Below are 14,969 nucleotides of genomic sequence, written 5' to 3'. Positions count from 1 at the left end.
TTTACCTTATTTTGGTGTCAGAATTGCAAGAGGCAACCAATAGATCATTTGTATTACTATTTCATTTCTTGTTTGGTGATCATCAGTTGTCCATGTCACATGACTATAATCTAGATTTTTTAACCACCTCAGTTTGAAGGGTAGCCATTTTCTTTTCCATGATCAGGTGTGAGTTTAGAGGACTAAACTCTTTTAAGAAGAGGAGGATTGTGGACCCCGCCCATGCATTAACTCTTGCTTAGGATGCTATATATATATATATATTTATTTATTTATTTATTCTCTTTTCTCCCATAATCCATCTTCTCCTTGTCATCTTGTTGTGAAAAGCTTGTTAAAAAGAGGAATTCCCGGAGGATTTCCCGGGCTCCATCACATCCATGCTTGTAGTCAAATCAAGTGTCAACCTCCTTGCCTCCTTCCTCTCTCCCTTGCTTCCTTCATCTCCTTGGTTTCCATTACTTCTCCACTTAGAGCTTCAAGGGTGAGTATCATTGCAGAGCACTATAGCGACGGTGATCAAGCCGGGGAAGGGATCATCGTCGCCAACTTGTTGGCAAACCTAGAGGTAGTTACCGATGATTGTCCACCTCGATCAAAAGCTTAGCTTTCCATTCATAGCATGTTTGCATGCCAAGATGAAAACTTGTTTGTTTATATTCTTAGGTTTGCTTCAAGAGTTTTATCCTTTTGAAAGAATATATAGGCATATATTTGCATGAAAACTACAGCCATTTGAGTGTTTATCTTTGCATATTTTTGCATGAAAACTACAGCCTTTTGTTGGTATACATATATACTTATATTTACATCAAAAGCTGCAGCCATTTGAGTGTTTATCTCTGCATATTCTTGCATGAAAACCTGCAGCCTATTAATGTTTTTGAACTCATTAGAAACCCAAGCTTTATGCTTGTAAATTAGTTGTTTTGCATGTCTTCTTGTTTCTTTCAAGCATGCTTAAGGGCCAACTAGTGCATGCTTAGAAGAACACACTCACCTTCTAATTTTTGCAGCCTTAGAATGTGTGTTTTTGCATATGAAAGCGACCTTGCAGTCCTTGGGTGATCTTAGGTAGTTGCCTTAATGATGACCAACAACCCTAGTTATGTTGTTCATTTTATGTTTTGATTGGTTCATTATTTCTTGAGTTGTAATGGTTGTTAATCCATGGATTATAGGACCACTTGAGAAATGGCTTTGGGTCTTCACATTGTGTATTGGAGTAGAGTATTTTCGAGGTAAATAATCCCTTGAACTCTTGTATTTAAAATTTTATTATTTTGAGTTTATTTTATATAAATTTTCTGAAAATTTATTATGATTATTCTTTGAAATTATTTTGGAAATGCTATCACATTTTATTACTTATGTTTTGCATAAATAACTCTTACACTTAGTTAAAAACATGGTTTTTACCTTACCAATATTTATATTTATTTATTTATTATTTTATCATTATTATTATTTTTATGAGATGTTTGTTTTAGTGGAAGCTTGGTATTTCTTATGTCTTCATGTGGGAATCCGGCCAAAGCTGAAAGTTGGCATTTTCATATACATATATATATATATATATATATATATTAATTGCTTATTTATTGATTTATTTAACTGCTCTTTGTTTTGCATGCTTTTTTGGCAAAATAATTGTGAATTGTGGTTACTATTTCTTCAAAATGGAAACCAGGCTAAGGTTTGGAAAAGTTGGTAAATTCTTTTGCATTTAATTAATTATTTAGTTAATTATTATTCATTTAATTATTATGTATTCTTGGCTTGAAAATGGGTATATTCTTATACATATAATTTATTTTTTTATTTTTAATTTGAATACTTGGAAAAATATCTCGTGAAAAATTCTATTTTTCTTAGCTTTGGAATCTGTCTCGAATATTTTTGGTCTCCAAATGAGCAATATGCAACCTCATCGATTGGGAGGTTAAACCCCGACCTTGTCGACAAGTAATTTTGGGAAAAAGAGACTGCAGTTTCTGCACGTGTCCGATTCGATGAAATAATCAGCGACCACTCGGTATTCAATCTCGGGTCACCGAGGGTAAATAAATGACTTCTGTTATTTTGGCTCGGGTCTGTCACCGAGGATAAACAAATGACCTTTGGCACTGACAGTGAATTTGGAGACACACACTTGAATCTGTTACTTTTTGGCTTTGCCCTTTTGATTTTGATTTTCTGCAAAAACACAAATATTTGTCCTGTCTTGAAATTTCTATATTTTTGATATCGTATTTCTGGGTTTTGAATTCCGATAAATCATATTTGGAAATATTCTTTATTAGAATATTTCACTTTGTATTTTGTTTTTTTTTTAAATTATGTTTTGAAGACCTATGCTCGTTTCTGGCGAATTATTATTCGCAGTTCTGAAATCTGGTATTCTTTTGATTTCAGTTATCTTAAATAGCATTATTACTTGAGAACTATACCTCTGTTGAATTATTTATTTTGTATTTGTTTAAACTATATTTAAACTTTGAATTATTCTTAATTTTTGGAATCGAGATTCGTAAACCCTATTGTTTTAAAATAATATCTGGATTACTTACTGGGTTAGTGAGCTCATGGATTTTCTTTAAATCCTTTTCAGATCAAGAGTGATAGACCAGCGTGGATCTTGAAAGATTGTCTGTAGATGTTGTCTTATCTGTTGTAAATTTTGAGTTCTTGTCATTGTCTATCCATGTATTCCTGTATTTTGTATTTTGTATTTTGGATTTCTATATTCCGGTATTGTGTACTTTGTAGAGTTAGTAATCCTGTAACTCAGTTGGGTTGTTATAGATTTGTCTGTCGTGAATCATATTCTGAGGCCTTGCAGGCCTATGGGGCTCACACCTTGTGGGTCTGCGGTCGTTTGTCTGCACACCGGGTCTAGCGAGCTGGGTTCAGGGCATGACATTCATGTATCCCTAGAGAGATCAACAGATTTGCTCTCAACGGAAAGAACATCAGTCATCATGTTAAAATATTATCATGGAATGGTGGCTGCACATGTAATATATTTACATATATATATATATATATATATATCCACCTAATCCTCACCTATTAATCTTTGGATTAAGTGAGTTAATTATCATTCACTTTCTCCTATAAATAGAGATGCAAAATGCATCTCTAAGTGTACCATTTTCAGAGAAGTGTGAGGGTGAGAAAGAAAGTGGGAGGAAATAGTGGAAAGAAAAATTAAAGTGTTTGTGTTCCTTCTATTACAGAAGAGAATAAGTTGGTGTTCTCCTTGTTAATAAAAATCTTGTAACTCCTATTATCCACTCTAATGAAATTCTTCTACCTTTCCCGTGGTTTTTATCCTAATTTGTTTTAGAGTTTTTCACGTACATCCTGTGTCCATCTTTATTGTTATTATTTTTCAAGTACTTTTGCTGTGACCCTGCTCTACCCAATTCTATAATTACACAACACATCAAACAACTAAAAAATAAAAATAAAAAATAAATCTTTCAACAATGCGCCTGAACATCAAATTAAACCCAGAAATTTTTGAATTTTCAATTGAGACTAAAAAAAAAAATGTGAAGAAGAAGAACATACCACCATCGCCCTCCTCCTCCAACTCCTCCTCCTCCTCTTCCTCATCGCTATCCACCGCGGCCTCAAGCTCAAAGAACTCCAAACCCAATCTCCGGCGCTTCCTCCCACATACTCCCCTCCTCCGGCCAACCTCCTCATACATCTCCACCTCCCTATTGCGTCCCCGCACCATGACTAAGATCTAGGGTTAGGGATTTACCTCCGAAGCCAAGAGAAAGGTAGAGGAAACTGAAAATGGTTCTTGAAGGACAAGAGAACAGGCTTATTTATAAGCAAAAATGAATCTTTTTTTTTGGAAAATAAAGATCAAAGAGTAGTTATATTAGGAAAGAAATCAAGTGGCAAGCCCTTGCTTTCGTTGTCGTTGCTCTTCGTCGCCATGGTTTCTCTCAAGCTCGAGCTTTTGATCACTAGTTCAAAACCTCAAGCACTGCGTTCCAAGTATATCTATATATATATATATCTTTTGCTAGGTGTTTATGCATATATACCCCTTGAAAAAAATTAATTGTATTTATATATATGGACATATTTTTTTTTATATGTAGTCCCCTGTTTGATGTTTTTATTGGGATCTAGCACAATTTATTAATATTTAATAAAAAATGCTTATATTATATGTTTTTGAAATTATTATATTATTTGAAATTATTTAGATGACTTTTTTTTTTATTAAAACATAATATTGTATATCTTTAGAATTTTAAAATAAAAACTCTGAAGTGTTTTTTGGTTCGTGATTATTTATAATAGAAGGGTGGTTTGGATAATTATATATATATATATAGGGAGAGAGAGAGAGAGAAATTCTTTATGTACATCAAATTTAAATCTATGAACGTTGACAGCTCATGAACAGTATATATATAATAGATCAATTCTTTATGTACGTTTATAGATTTATTGTTGACTGTTTATGATACTATTCATGCACTAATATGTGTCTATCTCTCTTATCCTTATTCTTACTTTTTCTTTATCAAATCTAAAGATGAGGATTGTAATTTAGAAATATTTCTAGATTTAAAAATCTAGGAACGTCTCACAACAACCATTAGATTATCATCTAACAGCATCTAACTCTGGACGTGGGGTTAGCATCACTAACCTCACCCCCTCCAAGGTTAGTAATAAAATAACAGCCCTTAGATGAGTGATCTAATGATTGCTATGGGAAAAATCATTTTTTTTTTTGAGGACATCTAAAAAACATATATATATATATATATACTTTTTTTTTATATTGTTCATTGTTTGCAAAAAAAAATAAGAAAGTAAATATGATTTTCTTAATAAATGATGGTAAATTACATCAAAAAAAAAATAATAATAATAATAATAAAAAAAAAGGTAGTGTTGTATGCTAAAACCTCAATGTAATTATAGGTTTTCAATTGCATGCCTCTCAATTATTTTTAGTCTTTTGTCACAATCAATCATAGATTTGTAAAATTGATATAATTGGCATGATATTTATTATACATCTATAATAAATCGCCACATTACATAAAAAAATGGTTTGGTTGAATTGTTTAAATTTAAATTTAAATTTTTTTTATTTAATAGACTTTTAAAAAAAATAGTAAATTTAATATATATATATATATAAATTAATTTTTTTAATAAAATACCAATTTTATCCATTCAAATTAATACCGCTAATGGTTTAATAACAATTTTTTTTTTACAAATCTCACATTCTATATTTTTACTTTTTCCTAAAAATTATATATATATATATATATATATAAAGAACATAACCATAAAATCAACAATTGTCATGATGCAAAAAAACATTATCTATCTAATCAACCAATTGCCAACACTTGCTATTAAAAAGATCAAATTAATTTTTTTCTCACCAAACTACATCACAATAAAAATTCTATTTTTTTGAAGACAAAATATACATTTTACAGCTCCATGGTCAAGTATTCCCTTAAGCAAAGAATTACGTGGAAAGATGAAGCACATCTCAATTTGATGATCCTGGAAAAATGACTGACCTTTTTACTGCATTGCAAGTTTGGCAAGGATATCCATATCCAATATCTTGACTTCATAAGTCTCATCGAGTTTTACTATTCCGTCCGAGCCATCGATACCAATGAGTTTTCCGGTGTACCCACGTAACGAGCCATTCATGATCTTGATCTTGTCGGATTTCTTAGGTCTTACTTTTTCCAATTCGGTTTGCAGGGCTGTTACAAGGTCGCCGTTGCCTGTTGATCCAAGAGCAACCTTATAGGATCCATCCTGCAAAATAAATGATGATTTCAATTCAAAAACCTTTCCGGGAGTCTGGAAAATGAAAGGATCATGTAATGACTTCTGAATGTAGATAAATAAAACCTACCATCAGCACCTCCCTAACAACTCCGATATTGTAATCCTCTCCGGCCCGTCGGACGTTCACCAGAACATCGGGCATAAAACCAAGTGCCTTCGCCTTCTCCACCTGCATTTAAATAAATTAAATTAAGCAGAGCATGCCTTTGGTCTATGCCGCGTTAAGTTCAATATCGAAATAAAAATTTCTTTCTAAAAATATAATCACAAGCATAACTACACATGAGTGAAGAAAATATTGATAATGTAAAATCAATTATGTTCAAAACCTACATGCTAGATTTAACTTGTATATATATATATATATATATAAAGTCCTACAAGCTAGTGTTATTAGAACTAAAATAGGTTTAGCAGTGTCACAAATAAGATTAAAGGAAAATAGTTTTCTCATCGAGGAGGACGAAAATCATCTTCCATTATGCTGAATAGGTGAAAGTTAAGGGTTTGAACTAATGAGAACACTGTAAAGCAACATGAACAAATTAGAATACTAGGTGTTAATTGACTTAATTACGAAGTAAACTAGTTGAATTGGTGTTAAGATTTTCACCTTGGAAAACTAAATTCAAAAGGCTCAGTGATCATTCAAGAAAACATAAATCTAGCATAACGAACCCAGGGTCAAAAGCTGAACTTCTATATTGTTATTGGATAACCAACTTCAACACTAATTTGGTACTAATATCCCAATTAGAAGGCAGATTGGTAATTTCAGGATTGGATTTATGAGCATTTACAGTATTGAATAACTAAAAATTACTCTACTAGTAAAATGGCACATGCATGAACACAAAGGACGAAAATTAAACAATGTCATCATAAAAGAGTACTTTGTTATGTGATTCAAATAAAGCAATTCTCTTTTTCCGAGAAAGAATTTACAACTGCAGTATGAGAAATAGATTTGCATCTGACCTATTGCAGGAGACATCACATCCAATCCCACATTGCCAGGTGTCATTGGCTGCCCACCAGGAGTGCCAGGAAGGTACGAATTAGAACTAGGAGTCATCGGCTGTCCACCGGGTGTTGAAGGCACATAAGGACTGGCAGCATTTCCTAGAGAAAGAGAAAACATTACAACCTGAAGTCTAAAAACTCATGATAGAACATCAAACAAGTTGACATGTGGCTTCATTACCATATATTGGGCTACTTTCCCTTGGTGTTGCCGAGTCGCTATAATTACCACCTGGTGTGTTCGCCCAGCCAGAACCAGGAGTAGGTGCCTCATAAGGTCGGGCAGGAGGAGTTCCTGGCTGAAGTAATATAGCAACAAAAACAAATTCAGGCAGAAGAAAACAACATGAAAAATTAGAACCAAATGACCTTCAAATAGTAACATCCAAAAGCAGCGTCACTGCATCCAAGGAAATATAAAACAAAATTAGCCAAGGTGCAACACCTGATATTGAGGACTAGTTCCCCAAGAGGCGGGATTGCCATCTTCCCAGTCCCTGATTATTTACAAAGAATAAAATAGTCTCAGTTAGCAACAGATGAACCACACGCTTGTGAGAAATTTTTGAAAATGTAGCTTGCAGTGACTTGGTATAACTTAAATTTTTACAATCAATCATTCAGGATGAGATGTCCATTAAAGGATAACGATGGCAACTTTCATCACATGATGCTGGACATGTAAAAATATCTCAATTGCCACAGCTTATCAAACTTTTAACACAACAGCCCACAAATTGACCTAGGAAATCATCCAAAGTATTTGCATGTACGGAAAAAACATGGCAAAAGTAGATGAGACAATTATCCATGTGCCCAATTGTGATCAATTCACTCAAAACAAATGAACTTTCACTACATGGTCCAGTACATTATTTGATGCATAAATTCACCAATTCATGGTACTCGACATCAAATCAGTAATATTAGAAATTTTGAAACTCTCATCACAAAGTCCAGCCAAAACAACTAACATTGGGTAAGGCCTCAGAAACAAATTAATGACAGCAATATATGACAGTGGTTCACTGGAAGTAATGTTTCAAAGGTTAGCAATTTGGAACCCAAGCAACATGAAGAACTAATGCACAGTGTACCTCTTTTGTAATAATAATTGGATAGGATGGAATTTTCCTTTACATGTATTACAGGGCCAAGATGAATGATGAACAAAACCAAAGTAACTCTTGATATTACACATTCATATCTTCTCCAGTCTTCTCTTCCATTTTTAAATGTCTGTTCTTATGGAGTTGGTACAACAAGCTCGTTTATGTGTTAAACACATGCTAAAATGTTCAAAGGCTATTGATCATTGATGAAAAAGTTAAGAAGTTAAATTACGACAATATCTGAAAATTAGTTCAAACTTCAAATCAAACCAATAACCAACATTGTACAACAAGCTCCTTTATGTGTAACGCATGCCAGAATGTTCCAGTGCTATGGATCATTAGGGAATAAGTTAACAAGTTTAAGTACTATAGTATCTGAAAAATCAGTTCAAACTTCAAGTCCAACCCATAACCAACATTGCATCTTTTTGAATATGTATCATGGAATTTATCCACTATTAAGTACTATCTGAATCATGGAGATCAGTTGGAACGTGATCTCGGTTTCAAGATAACAAAATATTTTGAAGTCATAATAAATTGTACAGATCTTATGTTTGTGGCATGAAACTATGCAAGTATGAAGGCCTAGAGCCAATACGATACTGAAGACCTGATATTATGAAAAGGCACAATATCTCAAAAAAGAGAGATTTCCGCATTTGTAACATTAATGAACAAACCTTGGAGGACTCATTGGAGCCCAAGCCCGATCACGCATAGGTGTTCTCATACCATCGTGTATAGGTGTAGCTGCAGAAGATTACATAATAAGAGGTGAATGATATTGAACCTTTAGCAAACACATTGAACATTAGGTGGTCAAGATCACAAAGATGATATTATAAAGAATAGCAAAGAAAATACTGGACAAACCTCCGGGATCTCTCATAGGAGTCTGATAAGGATGTAGTGGAGTGCGAGACGGGTGCAAAGGTGTTTCACTACCAAAGCCATATCTAGGTGTTTCACTGTCCAAACAAAAGAAAAAGAAATACAGATTAAAAAACAATGCAACTAAAATCTAACTTGTTGAAAGATGTTTGAAAATTATAGATTCTCTAACCGGCCTGGGGTTCCAATGGTACCAGCTATGTCAGAAATTTCATCTCTTTTAACTGCAAAACACCAAAACTTAGAAGATATAAAAAAACAAATGTAAAACCAATTGTCCAGAAAAAGATAAGTTTTACCTGTAACAATTTTCATTTGTGAATCAAGTTCAACCCGCACAAGTGAACCTGTGACCTCTTTTACACGACCACGGTATCCTTTCAAAGGACCTCTGCGAATCTTGATAACTCTACCAACTATAGGATCATTTCCTCTTCCACCTCTATGTCTTCCCCCAACTGCATTAGAATTCAGGTTAATAGGTGCTACCAAAATATCTCATTGTAAAGCCAACCAACAAGACAATTGACTCTTTCACAATTGATAATCACATCACAAGAACATTGTACCGATCACAATATGAGAAGTTACTATAGTTAAAAATACTTACAGTCAATCGGAGGCCTCCCTCCCCCTGGTAGTCGTCTTGGGGACTGATTGATCTGAGCAGAAGATCTCAACCCAGAAAATCGATCAAATGAATCAGAAGCCTGCACCATAACCATCAAACGATCAATTATAATAGTGAATAGACGTCTCTCTTCAAATTTGCAGATTGCGCATTGTAAAAACGCGTTTAAAACTTTGACAATGAGAACATAGAGTATACTATACATTTGATCCACCAACAACAATGCAAGACTGAGCTTTCACACAAATGAAACCAGCATGTTCAAGGTGATGACGGTCATAAATGAAAAGGATCCCTTTGTGTATGTGTTCAACAGGACCTTGCTTCCCCTATGTTTAAGAAAACAAAAAATAAAATTAGGCTGAAAGTGATGCACCAAACACACTAATTAGGCAAATCAGATAAGTCTAAAATATCTTACCTTGCACGGTCCCTCTAGAACCCTCACAACATCCTTAGAAGAAACTATGTTCCGAGATCTATCTTGGGCATTAGCCCGTCTTTCAATTTTGCTTTTGATTTCCCTCAGTTTAACAAGCACAACCTCAGGCCTATCTGGAACTCCTTTAAGCACCTAAATTGGCAGACAAAATTAATAAAATACAAAAAGCAATAGCAACACTCCAGAATTTATTTTCAAACCTGAAATGCTTCATTTTCCACACGGATTATTACACCAAACGACAGGTTGCTGCATAATGTTCACGGTTTGTATAAGCAAACAAGAATTGACTAATCAACTACTGAAACAAATAAATAGTGACCATTCAAACATAATTGAGAACTTACTCGAGCTGTACAAGATCATGCAACTCATAATCCCCAATTCTAGTAATGCCTGCAGTTACTTCAGAACTCTCCACAACATTATCGGCAAAAACACGGATCTGAGGAATACAAAATGATCAGTCAATCATGTGTTATCTTAGTTCAGGAACTAATCTGCATTGGTCAAAGCATGCACACATCTTCTTTGGTACTGTCTGATAAGATGGTGAGAACATGGCCGTCAACCTTCACCACCATACCGGTTGCACCTTCCTGAACACCAGAGACCACTTTCACATGATCTCCAGGTTTAAAAATACTTGCACAGCTCCTTCTCATTAAAAAGCCAGAGTTTTTCTGAAGATACAATGCAAAGTATATATCGCATCACAACTTTACAGGGAAAAATAAATCTCACCATCTAAGAACAAAGAAAAAAAGGAACATTACTGGCAAGCCCGACATCTTTGGTCGGGATATGAACATTCTCTTCTTCTACTTTTTCCACCCATCCCATAAGATTTTTTAGATCACCACGAATGACAACAACAGCATCACCCTTCATAAAGTGACCTTTCTTTCTGTTTGCAAATAAAGTAGACAAACTAGCCACATCACCATTGCCGTCTTCTCCAGGCTTCCGAAATTTTTTTCAAGCTCATCAAAAAGTTGGCTGTATATTCTGAGCACTAATTGACTTCATAGACACTGTTTTTATATAGAAATCCATCTTTGAACATCATATTATCTATGGTTTCATAATAGTCACCAGTGTCTCTGTCCCTCCTCCGTTCGACACGGATGTGCATCTCTCTGAATACATAGACCATAGATTCTTGTAGTCAGTTTAAAAAGAAAACCATCTTTGCTTTCAGTGTAAAAAAATGAAAAGCATAAAAATGTACCTTGCTTCATCAATATTAAAAAGCGAGCAGGGGAACAAATGTCTTTTTTTCTTCACAACCTCCCTACCTTCCTGAGATCAGTAACATTTCATTTAATTACAGGAAGTCATACAAAAATATCAAAGATTAAAGCCAATGACATATTATTCTTCAGAAAGTATGCGATCACTGTCAAAAGAACAATAGTCACTATTTTCAACCCATTAAATGAACACTTTTTGCACAATCATAACAGCTAAATGAACATTATAGAGAATATTGCAATCTTTGACCATGGACTCAAAAAGTAAATAGAGATAAAGGTAACTCATCAATAACAAATGATAAAAAAATAAATCTAAAATTCATAGGATTCTTACCAATTTATTAGCAATCATTTGTAAGTCAATTCTGGGGATCAGCTTGACTGTAACCTTCTGTCGAACATTATCAACATCAACAACCTGCAACAGATTGATGTTAGTATAATTCTTCCATGGATTTCAAACAAAACCTATAAGGAACATACTTTAGCAAGATCTCCTTTGTATATGCCAAGTTTCATTCGGACCCATGTGTCCCTGGAGAGATCAACAGATTTGCTCTCAACAGAAAGAACATCAGTCATCTCCTTTATAGGCACAAGCATGATTTTTGCTGAGCTGAATATATTCCTTAAACCTTTGCAAGCCTGGATGCGTAAGGATCAGTTATACACCTAAAAATTGGGAAACAAACCTAAACATTTTACAATAACATAAAGCACATATACCTCCTTAACATGGGCTTCTTTGTCTGCTTCAACATAGATGTAGTTTTTTAGATGATCCAAAGCAACAGCGGATCTGATCTGGATATCTGACCTATCAATGAACTTTTGCATGAGGCAGATAGCGGTCTCACGCTCATGACCAATCTGATAAATGTTCTTACAGAGTCAGCTAATAGAAGCTTGGCAGTGTAAGAAAGTAAAATTTGGAGAGCAGAAAACATACCGCACATTTTACCATCCATAGTTTTGGATCCTTAACTGATGGCAGAAGAGATTGCTGCTCAACATCAGTAGCATCCTCACCATATTCTATATGGACTGGCCTTCTATATCTTTCATTAATTCTTCTCTCCAAATCCTCCACATCTTCGTTTTCATCTTGCATAAAAGCTCTTGAACTCTGACGTGCTCTTCTAACATCATCCTCGTCAGGTAAGTCAGCCCCTTGGTCGATAAAATCTGCATATTGTGCCCACAAATTTGCAAAAAAAGATAATTTGGATTGGAACCAGGAAATCTAACCACCGGTTTCTTTCTTATAATGTAAAGATACTTGTGAGAGTAGAATCAATTTAAACAGTTTAAAAATCAATCATAAGCATGATGTTTTTGGTACAAGGAAAGGTAAAAAAATTTCAAGTATATAAAAATGAGATACTATCAAGCATGTGTCCAGACTCAAAAAAACTCAAATTTTATATCAAAAAGTATTAAATCAAAAAGAAAGGGTGTGGAAGATTTGGAAAATACATGGCGTTGCTGTAGATTGGGCTCCGTAATTCCCTTCTCAAGCCTCTAGTGTCCCAATCAGTCTGCGTTTTAAGGTTGTCTGAACCATGTAATTTAATTGGACATTTAGGATTAAATGCAAAATGATTCATATGGTATGATTCTTCTGTTGTTATTTTTCTTTCCCGGGTTAAGAAGGCGCCTTTTCTTGCATCCTATGTTAGACATGCTAAAAGTACGCAATATTATAGGTTCTATAATTTTTTTCCAGGTGACTAGATGATAAATGCAGCATTTAAATCTCAGTATGGATTCATAGTTGTTGTTTTCCATCTAAATTAGGGTAAAAGAACTAGCATTGAAGAAATTTCATCTGATACCAATTGGGTAGAGAAACTTCCCCAAGGAGCAAAAGTCAATTTGAAAGCATTATTGGGACTAATAAACTCTAAGAATCCAAAACAGGGATGATTTTAAGAATATGATTTTAATTATTCTCTCAAATATTGGCTTCATTTCTTTTTTTAATTAACATCTATAAAGAACTCAACTTTGATAATACATTTCTAAGTTCAAAACAATAGTTCGCAGTTGGGAACTATGACATCAAAATGTAAAAAAAGAAAAACAAGTGATTTAGGGCAGTCCACGCAGAGCAATCATTAAATGGAGCTTTGGTTTAAAAATTTATCATCTTTTTCTTCTAAATCAAGAATATTGGTCCAAAACATCAAAACGTAAAAGCACAAGAGTGAAATGCAAACCATAGACACTACAAAAAGAAAGTTCCGAATTCATGAAACCCTAACTCTAGAACACGAGTTCAGATAAAATTCACCTAAACCATATCTCCTTTTTTCATTTCTAATCCGTTAATGAGCGAATGAATCAACACAAGAGTTACAAGCAAAATGAATCAAATCTTTTAACCAAGAACATCGAAAAACCCTCAAAAATTTTTCCAACAGTTTCACGTCAAACCACTTTCAACAACGCATCAGAATATCAAATTAAACCCAAAAAATTCTAAAATTTTCAATTGAGATTGAAAAAAATAATATGAAGAAGAGCATACCATCATCGCCCTCCTCCTCCTCCTCCTCTTCCTCATCGCTATCCACCGCGGCTTCAAGCTCAAAGAACTCTGAACCCGACCTCCTACTCTCTTTCCGACCCTTCCGAGCACCACCACCACCACCACCACCACCACCATACTCCTCATCATCCTCATCCTCATACTCCTCATCATCATCATCCTCCACAGCAGTATCATCAATAAAATCAGATCTCCGTCGCTTCCTCCCTCCTCCTCCTCCCCCTCCCCCCCAACCTCCTCATCATCTTCCTCCTCTTCCTCCATCTCCTCCTCTTCCATCTCCTCCTCCTCATCATCCACGTCCCTGCCGCGCCCCCGCGCCATGACTACGATCTAGGGTTAGGGTTAGCGTTTTACCTTAAATTCAGATCAAAAACACTAAAAAAACCCAAAATTTAAACCCTAGAAACCAAATTCCCACACTCTGAGAGATCCCCCACTCGATCAATTGATCAAAAATGGGAATTTATAGAGAGATCGAGAGGGGAAGAGATCGAAAGGCAATGCAAAGGAACGAAGAAACGACGAAGAGAAGGCCTGGAATTGAACCCCTGAAGACCCTCAACAGTGTGAACGCTGTCCTGTGTTGCGACAAGATCGGACGGTCATTATTTCATCATTTCAACACCGAGATTCGCGCTCGTTCAGATGAACGGCCGTGATAGCGTGTAATGGATAAATCTAATTTTATTGATTGACCCCTTGAAAAATATATAATTATTTTTTAATCCTCGGGGTTTGGGTTTTTTTTTTAATTTCAGCCGTTGATATGGACGGAGATTCGTGGTTTTTGTGAAATGAACGGTGGTGATCGCGTAAAATGAATGAAGAGAATTTTGCTGATTGGTCCTTTCAAATTTATAATTGGTTTTTAGTCCTCGGGATTCAGAATTTTTTACTTTCAGGCCCTTAATTTGGAAGAACGTACGAGATAAGTTTATGGACGGTGGTGATCGCGTGAAATCGGCGAAGGTAATTTTACTGATGGCCCCCCTTGAAAAGTTTAAATTCGGTTATCAATGTCAGTGCTTTGGAGTTTTTACTTTCAGCCCCTTAACTAGAACGAAATTACATTACAAAGTTTAACGGTGGAGATCTATTCAGCAAAAGAGGTGAGCGGTAAAGATCGCATGACATGGATAGAGGATATTCTTGAAAAGTCCAAAATTTATATTTAGTCCTCCGGCGGCGG

General features: G+C 34.9%; 1 long non-coding RNA gene and 1 pseudogene across 1 annotated transcript; one reads left to right on the top strand and one right to left on the bottom strand.

Moving 5' to 3' along the window:
- The first annotated feature begins 461 nt into the window (after nt 1-461).
- Nucleotides 462-3,059, top strand: LOC120255037. Its single transcript, XR_005534874.1, has 3 exons — nt 462-568; nt 1,182-1,241; nt 2,612-3,059. It is a non-coding gene; the product is annotated as an uncharacterized LOC120255037 (long non-coding RNA).
- Nucleotides 3,060-5,472: 2,413 nt separating this feature from the next.
- LOC120255038 lies at nt 5,473-14,354 on the bottom strand (annotated as a pseudogene).
- Between the last annotated feature and the right edge of the window lie 615 nt (nt 14,355-14,969).

This window comes from Dioscorea cayenensis, unplaced genomic scaffold, assembly GCF_009730915.1.
Source record: "Dioscorea cayenensis subsp. rotundata cultivar TDr96_F1 unplaced genomic scaffold, TDr96_F1_v2_PseudoChromosome.rev07_lg8_w22 25.fasta BLBR01000801.1, whole genome shotgun sequence".
Lineage (NCBI taxonomy): Eukaryota > Viridiplantae > Streptophyta > Magnoliopsida > Dioscoreales > Dioscoreaceae > Dioscorea > Dioscorea cayenensis.
This window is presented reverse-complemented; position numbering and strand designations above follow the sequence as displayed.